Raw genomic sequence first — 21375 nt, 5'->3', positions numbered from 1 at the left:
AAAATCCCCAAAAGAAAATCCCAATCTTTCCATGTATAATCCACATTTCCCTAATATTCCTCTATCTTTTCCCCCACCCCTATGGGATCATAGGGGGGGTTAATTCTTTTCTCAACCCTCTTATATCCTGGGTAGTAACTGGTACAATTACAAATCCAAACCCTCCCCCTTGACCCCCCCCAAGGGAATCTGGCGCAGTGGCATCTGCTGTACCCCCGTCTCTTGGGTCTAGGGGGCTTCTGATGTCCTATACTGAGTTCCTCTTCTAGTTCTAGGGGGAGATACGATATGCTGCCCCCCTCACCCCATATCATCATTATTCTCAGGTGGGACCATACGAACAGCATTTCCCTGATCCCCTTGCTCCAGGAGTTGAGGATACAGGGGACATGCAGCAGCTGGTAACACTGGAGGTCAAGATGGGGGAAGGTGCTGAAAAACATCCCAATCCTCCCCTTTTTCCTCTTCTCCCTTTTTTCTTAACACATAGATTTCTCCTGTTGCTTGTCTAATCCATATCAATCCACATTCCCTTTCAATCCATCCTTTCCAATTCCCCTCTAAATATCTCCACATATTTTGACACAAATGAGTTCTCTCTCCTCTATAAGGTGGCCATATAAGTCCCTTTGGCAACGTATACTCTGGCCACACAAAATAACAATGTTTTACCATGATCTCCATGGTTATCTCTGGGTCAATGTATAATCTGTTCCAAGACCTCAGCATTCTCCCCAAGGGACTCTCCGGGGCTATTATGAGATCATCATCCCTTTTGCTGGGGCCACTTTCTGGCTTTACCCTTGCAACCTTCCATGGGTGCCTTGTTTCACCTGTGCTACCCTCCATGGGTGCCATCACAGGTTTGCTCCCCGAAGATCCCATTTTCTTCACTGGTGAGATTTTCAGTGGTCCTTCCCTGTGGACTCTTCACAGACCTCCCTGGTCTGCCACTCATCTGTCTCCTGGACAGTCTCGGGAACCCAATCAATTGTGTGGTGTCGGCTGCCACCAAGGGGAGCTGATCACCAAAACTGGGTGAGGCATGCCTTCTGCTCCACTCACTGCCCGCCGCCCCTGGACAGTGGAAAGATCCCAGACGAGTCCCACCAGTTGTCAGGAAAATTAGTCCATAAGCATCAGAGTTTTATGTCCAAAAAATGAGACAGAGGAGTCCTTTTACTTTATTCTAATAAAAACAGAGGCCATGAGGCATGGCCCTGGTGTCTCTCAAATTTTTGGAGGATGCAGCCTCCTTTTTATCCTAATTTCCCATCCACATTTCCCTTCTCTCTTTCCCCATTGGCTGAGGTACTTGAGAGATACAGACTTCCCTGAACACCTGATACCAAAGATGTCCCTCTAATGTATAACCCTCCTTTTTAATTTTTAGTTCTTATGGAATTTAGGGGTTTTTCCCCGTTGTTTCTTTCACATTTCAATATCCAGTTTCATTTATCAGCAAACCTACAGTTTGTTTATAAAGGCAAATATCTTTTGCCATTCATCAATCAGTGGAATCCTTCCCATTGTTACTTTTATCTCTCAGTGCTAGTTTTATCTACCAGCAGACCCACAGCTTGTTTGTAAAGACAAATCCATCATTCCTCTCACTCCAAAGAGTTCTTTGGGAGAACGTTGAGATGGTTTGCACATTCTCCCAGACGTAGTTAAGGACATAGACTCCCAGAGAGGATAATTGTTAGGTTGGTCGTGGGGAGGTGAGTGGCAAGGAGATAAAGACACTCACCCCCAGATGTTCGTGTGGCACTGAGAGCTGTATTTTGCCAGCCTACCCTTTATAAAGACTTTTGAAAGACCCGGTCCAAATATTCTCATTGGTCTGAACTCCACACCCCCTCGGGATCTGGCCAGTGAAATGCTTGCAGCTTCATAAGAGATCTGATTGGGAGAAGCCCGTCAGTCAATTTCAGGGCTTGGTATATGATATCTGGTAACAGATAATAAGAGGAGCCAAGAAAGGGTCTTGGCAATCCACACTCAGAGGGGGCAATATGGTGTTGGTTTGCAAAAGGACTGATTGCAGGGGAGTGTGGAGAAACATGTTTAAGGCAAATAGCAACAGGAGGCTATATGATAAGGAAAGAAAACAGAAACAGGGAAGACTGGGAAGTTCTCTGCCTTATCTTAAAAGTTGGCAGTCTGAAACAGGGCAAGCTGCAAGTCTTTTGTATTCCCAGCTTCTAGGATAAGGAAGGCAGGGAGGTATTGTTCCTACACCCCCACCCCTCCCATCCCCGTTTGAGACAAAACTTAGGAGGAAACTTCCTAAAGGCATTTCCTCTAGAAAGCAAATTTCAGCAGCCTATCCCCCAACCTGTTGCAACATATGCCACAGCATATGTCACAGTTGAGATGGCCACGATACAGAGTATCATCATACAATTTCAGAAAGCTTCAACCCATACAGAGTAACACCATACCACCTCAGAAGGCTTCAAGCATTTGCCCTTCTTGTTATTTTGCCCAACCTTTTATACCCCTCATGTTTATGCATTGCACCTGTGTGCCTTTTGTTCTCTTTCGTGATTAGTCAGTACACCTAGACACTCCATGTCTCATTGCTTTCAATACTGTTCACCTGCTTTTCACAGTTGTAGCCCATTAGGGATGAGGCTCAGCCGCAGCCCCACTCCCAATTACCACAAACTGTGTACCTACACCAACCAGTTTGGGAGATAATCTCCTTGGAGAAAAGTGGGAAAAACTGTTTATTTTGCAATCAAAGTACTCACAAACATCAGAAAATTAATAATATTAAACAATCAAACCACTCCTTGCGCTGAAGAGATGGCAAACTCCGAGAGTCCTTCTGTGGTTCACAGAGAGTCCTCTGTGGATGTGTTTCAGTCTCTTCAGTCTCAGTCCCTCCTGGGCTGGAATGCTGTGTCCTGGGCCCAGCATCCAGGTCACAGAGCAGCTTGGGGGAGCCCCCGGGCAGTTGTTCTGGACCAGAGGGAAGCCAAACAGTTCCAGAAAAAAAAATATAGTCCTGGGAAAACCTTCCCTGCCATAGTTAATGAGGGAAACCAGTGAAAGAAAGCAAAGAAAAACTCCCTGTCTCTCTCTCTCTCTGCAAAAGCCGAGAACTCAGAGAGCACTAAGACCCTTATCTCTCTCTCTCGCTGTCCGTGCTAGGCAGCACAGTCTGTGAGAGAGAGGAATTCCGGGGGAGTAAAGTGAAGCCTCTACAAACTGCTCACTGCTTCCCCGCCCCCCTGCCTTCGCCTTCTCTGTCTGTCTGGGCCTAGCTTAAAGCTACAGGACCCATTTTTGGGTAAAAAACAGACGATGGGGATAGCAGCACCATAAAGTCACCCCAGGACACCTCCCCAGGTCATCATGGAGCCAGGGTGGAGGATTTGGGTTTGTCCGTTTACTACTTCAGGACTTAAGGGGGTTTCTCTATGGTGAGGAGTGCTGAGGCCAGGTATGGAAATGTGGGACCGGGTGCATGGGCTGGTGTGGTGGTTTGACAGGAAATGTGTTTTTTGGGATGCTGTGTTTGGGCCAATGGATATTCAGACTTTAATATTGGCATTTAACCTGGCCATTAGGACATTGGACATGCCTCTGAGAACACGGGGTTAAAAGCAGAGCTCTACCCTGAGAGGCTCCTCTTGGGTTTCCGGCAGGAAAGAGTTCGGGTCTCTCCCCCGGCCCAGCTGCTGGCTGGGCAGGGGGAGGGGAAAAGCCATGTGGCCGGGAGAGGTAGGCCTGAGCCCGGGGGTGGAAGGGTGGAAGAGAGAGAGAGACACCGGGAGCCATCAAGCAGCCCCCCCCGAGAGACACAGAGAGAGAGAGAGAGAGAGAGCCGGTGCCTGAGACTGTAACCTTGAAATTTGATAAACATGTGCCTGTGTCGGCAGCACGGCTGGGACGGAGAAGAAGGGGGGGGGTGCAGCCGGCCGCTTGTAGGAGCTTTTAACCCCTTCTCAGAGAATGAGAACTTTACAGAACATTGACCTTTCCTAGAAGATAGAGTGGAAGATGAGGAAGGAAATGTGCAAGTGTGAGAGAGGTCTGGGCGAGTGAGAGATAGTGGAAGAGTAGAGAAGAATCCTAGTGGGAAGACATGATGGAGTGGCTTTTGCTGGACTCTTTTTGTACAGCCATGGACAGAACCATGTTCCTTGTGATACAGAGACTGCATCTAGGGGGAGGCAATGCCTCAGAACCAAGAGGGTTCAGTGTTGGTGCCCCTCGGCCCCAGGGGGTGGAAAAATATGGGGGGACAGGTGTCCCAAAGGAGAGACTGTGCCTTTTTTGGATTGGGACAAAGCATCCTTAAAAAGACAACCCTAGAAGCAGCTCTGGTCCATGTTCAGTGGTGAGAGCACTGGACATGAAAGGAAGAGGTCATGACAGCAGATGTACTCCGGGCAGTGCCACGAGTGACACGGAAACACACGAGGCTTCAGCTGTGTTTCCAGGGGAAGCCCATGGTACAAGAAGGACTCCTCTCCTCTCGATGAACTGAGGATTGATTGTCTGAAGGGTGGTGCTGGACCAAGAGTTGGTGATTTGGGGAATAGATGTATTGTATTGGAAATTTGGTGGGGGGAGGAGGAAATGTATTTGTAAGGTTTTCATTTTCCCTGTGTGTGTTCCTTTTTATCTATAGTTGTAGTGTAGTTAATAAAGTTTTGTTTTCTTTTCTTTCCTAAGTAGGAGCCTGCTTTGCTTATTCCTGGTCACATCTCACAGCAGAAACCAGGGAGAAGGTATCCTCATGGGGGCACTGGCATTGTGCCAGTGTCAAACCATGACAGCTGGGGAGCTGTGGAGGAGATGCAGGACCAAGCCAGGGCTTGTGGGGCAGCAGGGTCTCAGCGCCGGGCGGTGCCTGACGCTGCCACCCCCGCAGGCAAGGGCTGCAGTGGCCCCCAGCTCCATGAGGTTGCAGGATGTCTTGTCCTCCTGCCCATCCCTGAGGCACCATTGGCTGTGCCCACCTGCCGAGCTGCACCAGCACCTGGTGCTTTACAGAGCTTGTGGTGCTGGAAGAGTGACCCAGGGGCCTGGACGGGTAAGCTGCAAAGGTGTGACAGGACACTGCAGCAGGATGGGGACCAGCTTTGGTGTACGGTATAACATACAGGGACCACCTTTGATTTAAGATACAATGTATCACCAAAGCCTGGCCTGATATAAGAAGGGATTTTGTTTGGGTCACCAGGGAGGCAAGTGATTTTTCAGAGAGTTTGCCCGCTGTGGGAGGGTGAGCGCCCACAGGCAGCGGGAGCAGGGGCTGGAGAGGTAGTATTAAAAATAGGTTAGAAACGGTTGCAAAATAGTTGATAATTGTTAAACATGTACTGTTAGTTTGGTTATTGCAAAAGGGGTTAAAAGAGTAGTTATAAGAAATACAGTACTCAACGTACCATAATACACCTAAGTAAAGTGCACCACTTCCCCAAGCAAAACAAGCCAGCCTGGACAGAACTGTAATGGGCCAAACAAGTGCCTTAAACCTTCATGCAAATGAAGGATCCAAAAAGAAAACAATCCAAAGGGACAAAAACAGGATAAAAAGGGAGCATCTGACCCAGTGAATTCGTGTTGCTCCACCTGGAACTTCGGGGACATCGCTGCTTAAGAAGACCCAGCACTGACACTGCAGCATCCTCGACAGGAACGCTCCTGCTTGGCCCACGGGCCCCCTTGCTTTATGCCTTCTTTTTATTATAATAAATGCTGAAATCACTTTTAGCACTGGGACTGTGCTCTCGTTTCTAACAGTAGCAGAGTGGGCCCTTGCAGGAATTGGTTAGAAAGGCACATCAGGTATATGAAAGAAAGTATGAAGTAAAGGTAAAGGTACAGGCAAGGATAATGGCACAGTTTTCAACTCCCAGTGGGAAAAAGTGCAGGGAACCCCAGGACCAAAGTGAAGGGGGCAGCCACCAGGACAGTGATTGGGAAGGAATCAATGTGCCATTTGTAAAAAAGAGAACATTAGAAATGAATTGTTAAGGGTGTTGGGATCTCCTTTTGTACCAGGGGCTCAACACACTGGAGCCCCTTCTGGACTGAGGAGTGTGTTTCCTAGTAGACATGGGAGCCTCTGTCTAATTTGAATTTTATGCCAAAGGAGGGACAGTTGTTCAAATGTTCTTTCGATAAGTGGGAAAGATGAGCAGGTGTGGGTTATTCAACCACTATTGGTGACTGTGTGTGTGTTAATTTGAACTTTGCTGGTATAAAAGTAACAGGGGGATACTGGTGAGAGTTTGCTGAATGTGTGGAGTTGCCTCTTTGTGTTATTTGTTTGTGAGTATCACAGCTATGAAATGGCAGGGTTTAGTCCTGCAAGGTGTACCTATCTGGGCTATTCATGTAGCAGGGTTTGCTCAGGTGCTTTGAATTTTTTTAAGGAATGTGTGTTAATTTGAACTCAGAAGTGTGGGCAGTCCCAGGGGAATATAGAAAACTGGATATGGAGCCTCTCCAGATTACTCTAAGGTGACCTGGACAATCGGTGTCAAAAACACAATACCCTCTTATGCCCCTCAGCCCACAGGGCTGGCTTTGCCCCTGAGCAAGGCAGCATGAACCGGATAGCTCAGTCCCTCCTGGGGACAGTGTCCGAATACCCAGGCCCCTCATTGCAGAGGCTACCTTAGCAAGCTTAGTGGATATCAGCTCTTTAGTGATTATCAGCTCTTTAGTGATTATCAGCTCTCTTAGTATTCCAGCTCTTTGCTTGCTAAGGCACCTGGCAGGCTAGAGAGGAAGCAGATGAGAGAGGAGACGAAAAGGTCCTGGTCGTTCCACAATGGTGGTTTTATTGAGGGGTCTGTGAAGGGTTCCAGCGACGGCTCTTCTTCTGCCGAATGGGCTAAACCAGCCCCTTTTTATAGGGTACAAAGGGATCCAAACTTGTCCAATAGTAGGGGTTAGGGGAAAGTGACCTATGGGGTTACAGAGATAAGCTAGGGTCCGAAAGGCGGAAGACAGGAGCTTATTCTGCTATCTCATCATGACTCAGCAATTCTTACTGTTAAGCCTCAGCTCTCCATGGAGCCCTAGCCAATTCCATGGAGTCTGCTACACCCTCCTGGGAGGGAGGGAGGAAGGGAGGAAGGGAGGGAGGGAGGAAGGAAGGGAGGAAGGGAGGAAGGGAGGAAGGGAGGAAGGAAGGAAGGAAGGAAGGAAGGAAGGAAGGAAGGAAGGAAGGAAGGAAGGAAGGAAGGAAGGAAGGAAGGAAGGAAGTTGTTTACAGCCTGTTGCTGAATCCCTGTTAAAGTACAGATCTAGAGCCATGTATGTCTCCCTATAACACTCCTATCCTGCCAGTTATGGTGCACGACCTGAGAATAGTAGGTGAAACTATTAAACCCAGGCACTCCACAGTCCCAGATACTTATACCATCTTGAGCCAGGTTCCCTCCTCATACTGCTACTATTCGGTACTTGATTTAAAACATGCTTTCTGGGGATGCCCGCTTACAGAGCATAGTAAACAGTATTTTGCCTTTGAGTGGGAACAAGAAGGAGAAAGGGTTGTGAAAAAAGGAATTCAAGATGAAGAATTTTTGTAAAGTTTAATATGGGATAAAATAAGAGACAAAAATCCAATGCTGGTGTGCTCCTGGCCAACAGCCAAAGAACACAGAAGGTACATACAGAAATCCTGAGGTTTAACAGACAGGGTTATCTTTATACCATTACATCACGGAGGTACATGCATATTCACATGTTTCATAAATTATTCAAACATTCTTGCAAACTTTCTGATGTTTTAGGAACTCCTTTGTTTGGCTTCTTCACACTCCGGCTTATCTGCATTATTATGGCGGGGGTTTTCAGGGTCTCTCTGACCCCGGCCACTGTAGGTGTCCGGATAGCGAAGTCCCGCTAAGCACAACCTGTCCAGGTCCCTCAGGCAGACTCCCAGCCACAAGCAATCTTAGCAAGCAGTTCAGCTCTTAAGTGAGATCAGCTCATTCGTGAATTCAGCTCTTTAGTGATTTCAGCTCTTTGCTTGCTAAGTGCCTCAGCAGACGCAGGGAGAGAGGAGAAGTGCTGTATGAGGTTCCACAGAGGTGTCTTTATTGGCAGCTTCTGCAAAGGGTGACAGTGACAGCTCTTCTGCTGAACAGTGCAGTAATAGGTGTTTATATAGGGTATAGGGGTTTTGGGAAACAGTCCAATAGTAAGGGTCGAGGCAAATATGACCTATGTTCTTACACTGATAAATAACGAGGGTCCGAAGGTGGAAGAGGGGCTTCTTTGGTCCAGTCATCATGACTAGGCATTTCTTATCTTAGGCAAGTGACTGCCAGGGAGGCCTTGCAGGCCCTGTGGCTGCTACACTGCATGACATCCTGGGTGTCAGGTCAATATATTTTTTTTTTTCTTGTGTCTCCATCCTGCTGTTTCACATCCTCTGATAAGGATTTACTATGTCCTCCTTAAATTTAACATGGTATTCTCTAATTGTCCTCCGGTGCTCTGGTTTGTGTCATGGTTATCTTATCACTTGGACGGGTCAGTCAGTGGATGGCTTTACACTGTTCTTCTTAGTTACAAAAATATCTTTTCACATGTTATGTTTTGCTAAGGTCTACAGTACAATACATTGATCACACTATTATTTCTATAAGCGATACATAGATATTATATTAATTACACTACGATTTCTATGAGCAATACAGGGCATACTTAAGCTGATTATGTTATATTAACAAGCAGCCAGAAAGAATTATGATTTTTACTATATCTAAATGCTTATAATCAATAACAACATGCAAAAGCTAATATATAAATGCGAAAGCCAATATTGTCTGGGCATTTCTAACAATCTTTTATCGTTGTTTTTCTTACTGTATTTGGCTTGAGCTACAACTTTTGAACTTCTGCACTTTTGGCATCCTGATACCTTTCATAGATCTTAAATGCCTTGTTTTTATCCTCTTCTTCTTTTCTCAATACCATAATTTTCTGGTTTTGTCCTATGGTGCCTGACTTTGGATTGGTGGGTACTGTAATTTGCTTTTTTTGGACCACATAACTAATTAATTGAATAAAGTATGGGATCAAACATGGAAGAAAAATTATACCCATTATTCCTCATAGCACTGCAAATCCGGTCCTCTTCCACCAGGATATTCCAAAAAAATCTTCTAACCATCCTTTATTCATTATAGATTCTCATTTTTGGACTGGCACATGGGCTATTTTCTGTATGTTTCTGGCTATATCCAAAACTGCCTCCCCATTATCATCAATTTGTAGACAGCAATCCAATGTGTTAAACTTTCCACAAACCCCTCCTTCTTCTGCTAACGAATAGTCTAATGCTAACTAATTTTGATACACTGCAGCTCTGGTTTGCCTTTGCTCTTTGACTATTAATTCCATGGCCTCGGCTGTTTCATTAGATATGATTTCTACAACTGCTTGGAGCCTTATGATGCGATTTACCATATAAATTGGGATTTGATATCCCCAATATCCCCAACTCCCATCTTGTGCCCAGGTAGCTGGACCATATGTCTGTATTATCCGTTCAGGTGGCCACTCTTCATTGCCCCACTTTTGGTATCCCCCAATTTCTCCAATAAGTTCTCTCTTATTTATTTTTAAGGAGTCATATACCGGTATTCCCAAATCATCTCCATCTTGGTGTAAGAATGTGCCCCCTGTTGACGGAGTGACAAAACTATCCTTTGTCCCCTTAAAAAGGAAATAAGTCCAGAAGTTTCTCTCCTCAATTAGGTAAAAAGACACCTCATAGGCCTGGGGGACTTCACCTCAAACTTAAGGATAGCTAATTGGACAGGAGCCAAAAAGTCCCGCCCGGGCAATTGATTAGAAAAAGAAGAGAACAAAAAAACTAATAGCTTTTGTGAGGTGTTTTACCAGGGGCAGGAGGGCCTCTTGCACCTGGATCGGTTTTTCTCTGTAAAGAGTTTGTTATTTTGCCTTTTTAATAAAACCTTTTTGTTTCCAACACTGCAACAGAAGCCATCCTGCTGATTTTATGCCTCCAAAGGTAGCTGAGCTATCTTGGGTGTGAAATAGACCTCCAAGAGCTTATGAGACCTGACTCGAGGAGGCTCTTATTTCATCTTGGTTTGGTAACAGGAAAAATTCTGGTTGTAATCAGGAAAGGTAGACCAAACATCATTTCATAATGTGAGACTCATAAGTCCGATCTGGGCTGTGTTCTGATTCTTAATAGTGTTAGTGGTAAACACTTGACCCATGACAATTGGGTTTCAATCATTAATTTAGTCAGAGTTCTCTTGAGAGTTTGGTTCATCCTTTCAACCCACCCCAAACTTTGTGGGTGCCAGGGAATGTGTAATTCCCATTCTATACCCAGAGCCTGAACTACTTGTTTTAATATTTTTGATGTGAAATGAGTTCCCTGGTCTGAGTCGATATTATTAACTATCCCATACCGGGGAATGATTAGTTCTAAAAGGGTTTTGCATACCACATTGGCAGTAGCTTTAGCCACTGGTACTGCATCCACCCAATGGGTTAAATGATCTACTATTACTAATAAAAATTCCCACTGCTGTACTTGAGGAAGTTCTGTGAAATCTATTTGGATACTCTGAAAGGGTTATAAGGCTAGTTCTTTCCCTCCTTGGTGTGTTCCCCTCATGACTTTACTGTTTACTTTTTGGCATATTGCACACTTTTCAGTTATTTGCTTAGCTATTCCAAAAACTCCCATGCAACCCCGATTTCTAAGGAACTGATCACTCGGTGCCTGAGTAGCCCAATGAATCTTATTATGCATACTTTCTAATATTTTCCTTGCCAGTGGTTTATTAAGTAATTGCCTTACATCAGGTAAAACCCACTTCCCTTTTTTGTCCTTTTTCACTCCTATTTCTAGGAATTTTCTCTCTTCTGTTTCACTGAATATTGGTATATCTTGAATTCCTTCTGTGGGGATTAGAACCATCATTATGCTTACTTCTCTGGCCTCAGCTGAACTTTTAGCCTCTAAGTCTGCTAAATTGTTTCCCTGTATTTCTAAGGTAGGTCCCTTTTGGTGGCCTGGAATATGCACAACAGCGATTTCCTTTGGCAATTGTAACGCATCTAACATCTCAGAGAGAAGTCTTTCACGGACTAGTCCCTTCCCTTTTGAATTTAGCAGTCCTCTTTCTTCCCAAATTTTCCCAAAAGTATGCACCACTCTCAAAGGCGTACTTGGAGTCAGTATACATGGTCCCTCTTTCTAGTGCTAATATTTCAAGGGCTCGTTTTAAAGCATATAACTCACATGTTTGGGCTGACCAGCTGGGAGGTAACTTCTTTTCTCGGGTTATTAGTTCTTCATTCACTATAGCATATCCTAACATCTGCTTCCCCTGAGTTATTCTTGAGGATCCATCCATGAAGAATCGCCCCCCTCCCCTGAAATGAGTTGGTTTGTTAGATCTTCCCTTACTTGGGTTTGATAGTTTATAATTTCTAAGCAATCATGCACTAATTCTTCTACTGGGTCCCCATATAAAAACTGACCGTGACTGAGATATTTATCTGTAACTAGTTCTACATCATCTCTAGCTATTAAAATTGCTTCATATTTCAACACTTGAGAGTCAGTGAGCCACTTCTCAGCTTTTTGATTCAAAATATTTCTAACTACATGTGGGGGTGTGCACTTTTAATCTTCCTCCAAAAGTTAATTTTCTGCTTTCCTCTACTAGTAAGGCAGTGGCAGCTACCGCTTGGATACAGGTAGGCTACCCCCTACTAACAGGGTCCAGCAATTTTGACAAATAAGCCACTGGTTTCCTGGACCCCCCTCCACTCTTGGGCTAGGACTCCATGGGCTACACCATTTCCCACATCTACAAATAGGTAGAAAGGTTTGTCTAAAGCAGGGAGGCTTAGAGCAGGAGCACTAATCAATTTTTGTTTTAAACTTTTAAATTTTTAGTCATCATCTTTTCTCCACATAATGTCATCTGTTACTAACTTTTCATATAGGAATTTAACAGTCTGGGTGTACCCTTCTATCCAGATTCTGCAGTATCCTAGCAAACCCAAAAGCGTTCTGATCTCTTTTTTAGTATTTGGCCAAGGGAGTGAGGTTATTCCTGTGATCCTTTCAGGATTTAATCCCCGGTTCCCTTGACTTATTATATGCCTTAAGTACTTTACTTCATTCTCTGCAAATTGAAGCTTTTCTTTCAATACCCGAAGCCCTTGGTTTCCCAAGTAATTTAGTAGTGATACAGTGAATTCCCGGACTTGTTTCTCATCTTCTCCTGAGAGAAGTAAATCATCAACATATTGAATAAGTTTTATTCCTGATACAATAGGGAAAAGTTGTAGGACTTCTTCCAAGGCCTGTTCAAATAAATTAGGGGATTCCATAAATCCTTGAGGTAATCTTGTCCATCTAAGCTGTTGTTTTCTCCCTGTATTGGGATCTTCCCAATTGAAGGCAAATATGTCTCTACTTTCTCCTGCTACGGGACAGTCCCAAAAGGCATCGTTGAGATCTATCACACTAAAGCACCAGTGTAATGGAGGGATTTTACTTAATAGTGTGTAGGGGTCAGGTACCACTGGATATTGATCTATAGTCCATTTGTTCACTTCTTTCAGGTCTTGCACAAGCCTGTATGTCCTGTTTGATTTTCTTACCAGTAATATGGGGATATTGGGGGGAGACATGCATGGTTCTAAAGTTCCATCCTTGATTAATTCCTGAATTACTGTTTGTAACCCTTTTCTTCCTTCCAAGGAGAGTGAGTATTGCCGCACTCAGATCGGGCAATTTGTGTTAGTGATTTTAATTACTATAGGAGCTGTTAACTTGCCCCTATTCCCAGGCTTAGCCCACACCACTTCTTCAATTTGCTTTTGATCCTTCTCGTTTAACAGGAGGACTTTGACTACCATTTTATTCCCTTCTGGAAGCAGTCCAATGCCTAACTGTACTTGTAAATCCCTCCCCAGCAAATTGTATCCTGCCCCCAGTACAAGTAAAACATCCCCATTGCTATCTTGTTCGTTCCTTCAGATATCCCATGTTTTATAACCGGTGCTTTAAATCTTTCCCTTTTTGCCCCTTGTCGTGGTTTAGGGCAAATTTGGAGGAGAATTTCCAAATTAGGGCTCCTCCAGTAAGCAAACCCACACAGCCCCTCCCCCCAACCGGTTCGGGAAGGATTTCTCGGAGAGGAGTGGAAAGAACTTGTTTATTTAACAAGCACAGCACCCCCCAGCACACAAAAGGAACAATAACGGATGACACCACTCTGAAAAAGATGACAAATTCAGAAAGTCTCTCTTGGGGGGTGGTCGCTCTGTTCTCAGTCCCTCTGGCGCTGGGGCAGCAGCTGCAGGCCACAAGGTGCAGACTCTGGTGTTTCACAGGTCCCAGTCCGGAGCAGGTTCGAAATGATCAGAAAAAGGAAAGGAGAAACAGTCCAGGAAGAAATTGGACAGTTTAGCTAAACTAGCTAATGAGCAAAAGCAAGCAGAAGCGAAGCAAGCAAGAGCGAGAGAGCAAAAGCAAAAAGCAAAAGCAGCAAAAGCAAAAGCTGCAGTCTCTGTGTCCCGCCAGGCTGATAAGAAAACCAAAACAAAACTTTCCCTCTTCAGAGCCGGTCTTAAAGGTACAGAACATAATATCCAACATTAACAGAACACATGAATGGGGATACAAGCATCATAACGTCACCCTAGGACACCCCTACTACTTGAATAGTATTCTGGCTTTTTTCACACCTTTTTGGAATCTCACAAATACATGTCCTTTCCGCCCCCATATCTACTAAAAATTTAAGTTTCTCCTCCTGGGGACCTACTTTTAAAGTTATCAAGGGCTCCTGCTGATGTTTTGACCCCAGGAGATAGAGCCCCCAACCCCCCTAATCATCTATTTCTCGAGCCTCACTAAAAACTTTCAGATCTTTTTCTCTCTGAGGGCAGCTTTGCCTTAAGTGTCCAATTTCCTTGCAATAGTGACAGATTGAGCCCCGGGTGTTCACTTCCCTTTTTTCCTCCTTAGGACCCCTTCCCTGTCACCATGATATTTTATGAAAAATCCCTTCGCCAGGATTTTTTCTCCTGGGAAGCTGGGAAGCTTTAGCTTCTCCCTGTTTTGCTGCTTTGGAATGTGATTTGGAGAATTTTTTATCCCAGCATGTGAATTGTTTTTACTTAATGACCAATCCCAGTCCAGCTGTGTTGGACTCTGGTCAGTCACAGGTTTTTATTATTCATTCTTGTCTAACCTTCTGATGTATCCTTTCTCTTTCTTTAGTATAGTTTTAGTATATAATTTCTTATCATATCATATCATATATCATATCATATCATAATATAATATAATAAATCAGCCTTCTGAGAACTTGGAGTCAGATTCTCATCTCTCACCTCGTCCTGGGGACCTCAACAACACCACACTTCCCCAGGGAGCTCTGTTCACCTTAATATCCTCCTGGCCCCCCTTGTTTTGGCTCAACTGAGGTCTCACCTCCTTAAAGGAGTGGGTCTTAGTTTTGTGGTTTCCTTCAGCTATAGCAACTGCCATTAGCTTAGCCTTTGCCTTTGCTTTCTCTTCCTCCCTTTGTACATATACCTTTTGGGCTTCCTTTAACAAGTTGTTCAACCCTCTGTCTTGCCAATCCTTGTGGAATCCTTTGAACCCTTCAGGGAAATCTCCAGGGCCTTGCCTTGGAAGAATATATCATAGACTCTCCACCTAGGCTGAAAGAGAAGACTTTCCCCATGGAGCCTTGCACAACACTATGAACCACCCCAGTTCCTTTCCCCATATGTCCCAAATTCTCGTGGTTTCTCCTTTCCCTGTTTCCTCATTGGCTGTGGTATCCCTGGTGGCTGGCCCCATCTGCCCTGTAGGGCAATGCCCTTTGCCCTGCCCTTTGTGCTGCCCCCACGCCCTCAGACCATTGGTCACTGACCCCTACTTAACCTTGTGCACACCACATGGCCAGGTATTTGTCCCTGATTTCCCTTCGGCATGCTAGAATAAACCTTCACTGGAATTTATCATACAAAAGGCCCTTCTGCCTCTCTTCACTGAGCTGGCTGTGGTGAGTGTGGTGTGTGAACTTGACTGCTTTGCCTGAATGCTTACCCAAGCGGCTTTTCCACAGGAGATGCTTCTTGGGAAATAGGTAGCAGCATCCACTATCTAAACCCCATGCTGCTACAAATCCTCTAATCTTTCTATCTTCTTTCTTATATCCGGCCACACATGGGTGACAAAGGTCACTTTTAACAGTGTTTGTCCAGCCTCTGTATCAGTGTCCATTCCTGAGTACTGCCTCATATACTTTTTTAACCTCTACAGCCATTCAGTTGCAGTTTCCTCCTTTTTTTGTTGCTCTGCAAACGCTTAGTAGGCGTTCTGATTACAGGAGCTGCTTCCCTAATTCCCCTGATAATTAATGCTCTGTACTCTTCCATGTTTTGCCTTCCCCAGGGGTTATTGGGGTCCCACATTGGGCGCTGTAATGGCATTTTATCCTCCCCAGTGGGTCTGTTTACATTCCCTCTCCCATATTTGCATACCTGCAGCTCAAATCATCTTTCTTCGAACGTAAACAAAAGGTTTAGTATAGATTGCATTTCATCCAAAGTATAAATATTAGGTCCCAAAAACTGGTCTACTTGTTCTGCTAATCCAATAGGGTCTTCAAGTAGAACTCCTAATTCCTTTTGAATGCTCTCACTTTGGAGGAATTTAGTGGGACAGCGACAAACCCAAATCCTGGGAACTAAATATCATCTTCCACACACTAATGATCTCTGCCTGTCGTGACTCAGCTTCTGCTTCCCTCCAGGCTTTTCCTAACCTTGGACTACCTACTTCTTCGTGTCCTACAGAAATTAAGAAATTTATTGTCTGAAATCTGATTCCCAATTTCACCCTATGACACTCCTGACACCAGGCACTCCTGCAAGAGGCGGTACAGTATCACCTCTTATGACAGGTTTTACACTCACACAAGACCTAAGGCTCACACCTGGGTCCACAACTCAAACACAAAATTGCACTGATACAAACAACACAAAATTTTTATTATAAAATAATACAACAAGCGCTCTGCCTTTCTCTGGCCAGTCCCACAAAACGAGGGACGGTACACATACACCTCACACACATTTACACAATAATAAGGTACTCTTGTTGAGTTAGGTTCTCATATTCCTTTACAAATGTTTATTAGTTACACAATGCCCTTCTCCCTAAAAATCATCTTAAACCCCTCTAAGATTCCCCAAACTTAAAACTTTCTTCAGCTACTAGCATAGTTATAAAAACCTCCAATACATAAACGAACTTCAAAGGCCCAGCTACAAGGTTCTTAAAAGCCCTGTTGTCAAGCAGACCTAATCAGTTTCTCAGATCTCTCAGGCATTGTTTCTTTACTTAGCAGCTAAACACTGCAGATCGCCAAACCAGTCATGCCTCAAAGATATATTGGGGCTTAGGCCCCCAGCTTCTCGCCTTTTGCAGGCTCTATGTTATCCTTTTAACTATCCTAACCCTCCTATATAACCTAGATTCCTATGGGCTGTCAGACATGGGTCGAGTGCAGTACTACCTCAGAATTAGGATTTCTGCAGTCAAAATTACAGGCAATTCCTCTCTTCAATCCCTTAATTCCCATGTTAACCCCAAAGTGGCTAAAGTTTCCCTTATTCCGGATTATCACTCAGCCTCCGACATTCACTTTGTCCCTTCGTCAGCCGCCCCACTTGCCCGAGAACAGAAACGCGGCTTTATCAGGACTCCTCACTTGCCTCGTGGATCGGGGCTGCCCTGTCCACGTCTCAACCACACACGCACACACACACACACACACACGCACACACACAGATTTTCCCCTGACTCTTTTCTTTACGGTATACTAATCTGTCCGAGTCTTTGGGCACAGATTTAAAAGTTGCGGCGGTTTCTTTGGGAGTTTTACCTCCCTTTTATTTTGTCTCTTTTTATCCCACCGAGGGTTACCCTGCAGCCCCTAGGGACAGGAGATGCCCAGGGCAGGCCACTGGAATTCAGTGGGGTGCCCCTGGCCTGGGAGGGTTCCCCAAGAGCCACAGGGACTCCGGGTCTTATCTTGGTGGAACCTCCAAAATTTTGAAAAACTAAATTCAAGATAAATAATTTTTGTAAAGTTTAATATGGGATAAAATAAGAGACAAAAATCCAGTGCTGGGGTGCTCCTGGCCAACAGCCAAAGAACACAGAAGGTACATACAGAAATCCTGAAGTACATGCATATTCATGTGTTTCATACATTATTCAAACATGCTTGCCAACTTTCCGAACTTTCTGATGTTTTAGGAACTCCTTTGTTTGGCTTCTTCACACTCCAGCTCATCTGCATGACATCCTGGGTGTCAGGTCAATATATTTTAGTTTTTCTTGTGTCTCCATCCTGCTGTTTCACATCCTCTGATAAGGATTTACTATGTCCTCCTTAAATTTAACAAGGTATTCTCTAATTGTCCTCCTGTGCTCTAGTTTGTGTCATGGTTATCTTATCACTTGGATGGGTCAGTCAGTGAATGGCCTTACACTGTTCTTCTTAGTTACAAAAAGCCCTTTTCACATCTTATGTTTTGCTGAGGTCTATAGTACAATAAGTTGATCACACTATTATTTCTATAAGTGATACATAGATATTATCTTCATTACACTACTATTTCTATGAGCAATACAGGGCATACTGAGGCAGAGTGGAAATTTTCCAGGGTAGAAATCCATTTTGATTTAGGTGGAATGTACATCTTTAAGTATGTAGCTTGCTGTGTAGTCTGACTGCAAAAGCTTAGGCTCAGAGAAACTGCTTCAGTGAAGGACAGAGATAAGGGGGGGAGACAGAAGGTGATAGAGAGAGACAGAGACTGCTGTGAGAGCAGGTCAACCTGACCTAAGAATTCTTTCTGATAAAGAAGAACTAGTGGCAAATGTCATGCGAAATTCGTAAAAATGAATATGTATGAACCTATTGTGAAATTGTATGCATATGTATTTGAGAGGGGGATAAAAAAGGACCTGAAGTTCCCAGAAGTACGCATGTCATTTTAGGGGAACGATTCCCACATGCGTCCAGCGTCCAGCGCGGTAATAAACATACCAGCTTTACAAATTTCACAAAAGTTGTGGAGTTTTGTTTATCTCCGCAAAACATTCTGGCGACCCAGATGGGACCATCTCTGTCCCCACAGGGGCAGAAGGGATAGACGGACCTCCAAGGTGCACCCCGGGATTTTCCCGGAGGAGCTCCGCTCGTCTCGACTTGCCTCCTGAAGAGACAGACAAGGACCTGCTGGTGTGCAGAGGATATGGTATGTATCGAGGGGCCCCCGGGGGAAAAGAGAGATAGGACGACTGAATAAGTCACTCAGAGACGTCTGAGTGCTCAGCCTGTGCCTGTGCCGATAGAGCGGCTGGACTAGAGATGGGGGTTCACTGTTTGATAGAGCGACCGCTAGCGACCCTGGGGGTGGGTCGAGTGAACCTGTGTGTGTGTGTGTGTGTGTGTGTGGTGTCCGGACACTGTATCATTGTATGGTTAATGCATTGTGTGGTTAATGTTAATGTGTTTGTAATCGTGCGAGTGTGTGGCGTATGAAAGAGAGAGCGAACAAGTGAGTTCACCCATGGCGCGGGGGGTGAGTTCTACCCGTGTTTGAAGCAGCCGGGTGAGGCTTGAGGCGCTGGCTGCGGCAGGCTGTAGGGGCAGGGAGTGCCCCGCAGAGAAGTAGAACAAGTGGAGAAAGGTCAGTAAAGATATTTATTGTGTTTAAATGTGGTGATTTGTGTAGATTTAGCACATTTTAACTGTGACTACGAGCTCAGGGAGTTCCTTTGCCCTGGTAGTTTAGACTTGATCTCTGAAATTTTACTGTGTGCTGTTATTTTGATTGTGTCCAGAGTGTGTGAGGACCAGAGAAAGCTGATGTGGGTAAATGCTGAATTATTGTATGCTGTGTTGTGTTGAGAAAAGTGGGCACTTTGAGAGATATGCCCTTTCCCAGTGAGTCTGTGTGGTTCTTCCCCCGCATTGTAGTAATTTGATTCTTGGATTGTATAGTGGTGTTTGTGGAGATTTGAGGATTTTGTTTGCAACAAGTGTAGCATTTTGCACAGAAGAACTATGGTATGGTGATTTATGTTTAACTGTGGTAAAGCAAATTAAAGGAATTCCAAGAATTCCCCCCCCCCAGCAATTCAAGCCCTGACTCTAGTAAATTTGAGATAAGGGGGGGGGGGGGGGCGGGGTGTCTGTGTTTGTAGGCATATCAGAGTTTTTGCTGTAACAAGCAGAGCCTTTTTCAAGGCAGTAAAGTGAGTGTCAGTAGAAACAATGCTTTAATTAGATTGTGCAAGAAGAGAACTAGAAAATACAGAGATTTTGTAAAACAGAGTTTAGATAGAAGAGATGAATGAGTTTATGGGACTTCAGTGGGTAATATAGTAAGTTTAGACTGAGAACAACCCGCCATAGAGGTTAAGTGATAAATGCCGAAGTGATAAACAGAATAGCCTGCAGGCAATTCTCGGGAGTTTTTGGTGCATTGAGAGGCTGGCACCTTATGTGCAATGCAGAGTTTGTGAGGGTCGATAGTATTGCTGTTCTGTGTCTTAAGTGTAAATTAAAGGTTCCTGATCAAGCCAATTCAGAACCTGAGATCTTAAAGCTTCTGTGTGGAGAATCACATCTGATACCTGCCACCTGGAGGTCTGTGTGTGAAGAAAACCTGAGAAAAGACACTGTGAGGCTTAGGTAGAAACAAGATAGTATAAGGAGAAGGAGATAATGAGAACTAACCAAAGGAAAGAGGTTTCTGAACTAGCCCCTTTGGGAGGGGCTCACTGGGAGAAGGCTGCCAGTAGAGGCAGCTCAGAAAATAAAAAGATTTATAATACCATATTGCAGTTAATGCTGTTTTTAAATGGGAAGGTAAATAAGATTAAGTCCGGTATGCTGATGTGTTTTTTGCTTTAAGAAATCACCTAGAATGGCAGAGTAACTGTGGGTTCAGAGCTCCCTCTGACCTACTGGTATAGCTCTTGAAAAAAAAAAAAAAACCAAAGCAAAGAGAAGGCAAGTAAAACGTGTTGTTCAGCATGCAGCATAAGATAGCAATGTATGAAGTCAGACAAAGATTATCATGCTGAAACGCAAAGCGATTACAATTCGCAAAATGAGTACATATGATTTGTTAAAAGCTCCTCCTAAGGTAAGGGAGGAAAGATAAAGAAGACCTCCCCAAAACAGAAGAGGACTCAGGCTCCAAAGGTATACCCATTCGCACCCATCCCCCTCCTGGCAGTCTAATTTCATCCAGAACTAGGAGGTAACAGACCCCTCTGTGAGAGGCAGTGAGACCAGAAGAAAAGGGTGGAATTTTAGTTCATACAGGGGCCATATATTCAGTTTTAAATAAAGCTTTAGTACCTGTGGAAAATGTTTATGTTGTAGTGTGGGGAACAACTAGCCAGTCTGAGAAGGCATACTTTTGCAAACCTTTAAAGTAACATGTGTACTTAGAAGCTTTTCTATATGCCCAATTCACTAAATATTCTAAAATGGGGAGGTTACTCTGGAAGCAAATGATATAAAGATATTAGGCTTGACATTAACAGCCATTGAAATTAAGAAGGACATTAGTAAAGAGATATTAGAATAAGTAAATAAGTATTTTCAAGGGTATGTAATAAAGCCTCTGATTTGGCCTTATTATTATGCAGAGCAATATAGCCCGGGGACCCAGTCCCCAGGGAGACGGGGTGCCCGAAGGCTATATTGCTCAGGCCGGTAGCTGTGGGCCAAACCCCATAGCAAGCTTAGTGATTATCAGCTCTATAGTGATTGCAAGCTCTTAGGATTTCAGCTCGTGCTTGCTGGGTAAGTTTGCCCTTGGCTTGAGGCTGCAGCAGACGGTGGGCGGAGAGAGGAGAAGGAGAGGCGGCGGGCGGAGAGAGGAGAAGGAGAGGCGCTGGCTGGTTCCAGAGAGATGGCTTTATTGGGGAAGTCTGTGAAGGGTCCCAGCGACAGCTCTTCTTCTGTCGAATGGGCTAAAGTATGCTTCTTTTATAGGGTTCGGGGGGATCCAGATTTGACCAATGGTAAGGGTTAAAGTAACATAGCCTTATAGGGTTACAGAGATAGGCTATGGGGCGGGGGGTCAGGGAAACAGGAACTTCTTGTTGCTGTGTCAGCATTCCTATTGTTCAGATCCTCCATGGTGCCTTTCCCAGGTCCATGGGGTTTACTACAACTCCACTTTCTGTTTTTACAAAAAAGGCGTTCGCTATAGTTCTTTTGAAACAGTGAACAAGGCACGAGAACATAGCTAACACAATAACAACTACAA

General features: G+C 44.5%; 1 long non-coding RNA gene across 1 annotated transcript in view; it reads left to right on the top strand.

Annotated features, from left to right (window-relative positions):
* Window positions 1-4688, top strand: part of LOC139599004 (uncharacterized) — a 303139-nt gene extending 298451 nt beyond the window's left edge. Inside the window, exon 2 of the long non-coding RNA XR_011682133.1 lies at window positions 3657-4688. This is a non-coding gene — a long non-coding RNA (uncharacterized lncRNA). The remainder of the gene's footprint in view (window positions 1-3656) is intronic.
* Window positions 4689-21375: the final 16687 nt, after the last annotated feature.

The sequence above is a fragment of the Agelaius tricolor genome, unplaced genomic scaffold (genome assembly GCF_023055355.1).
Source record: "Agelaius tricolor isolate 1412-34295 unplaced genomic scaffold, bAgeTri1.0.p SCAF_21, whole genome shotgun sequence".
Taxonomy (NCBI): domain Eukaryota; kingdom Metazoa; phylum Chordata; class Aves; order Passeriformes; family Icteridae; genus Agelaius; species Agelaius tricolor.
This window is presented reverse-complemented; position numbering and strand designations above follow the sequence as displayed.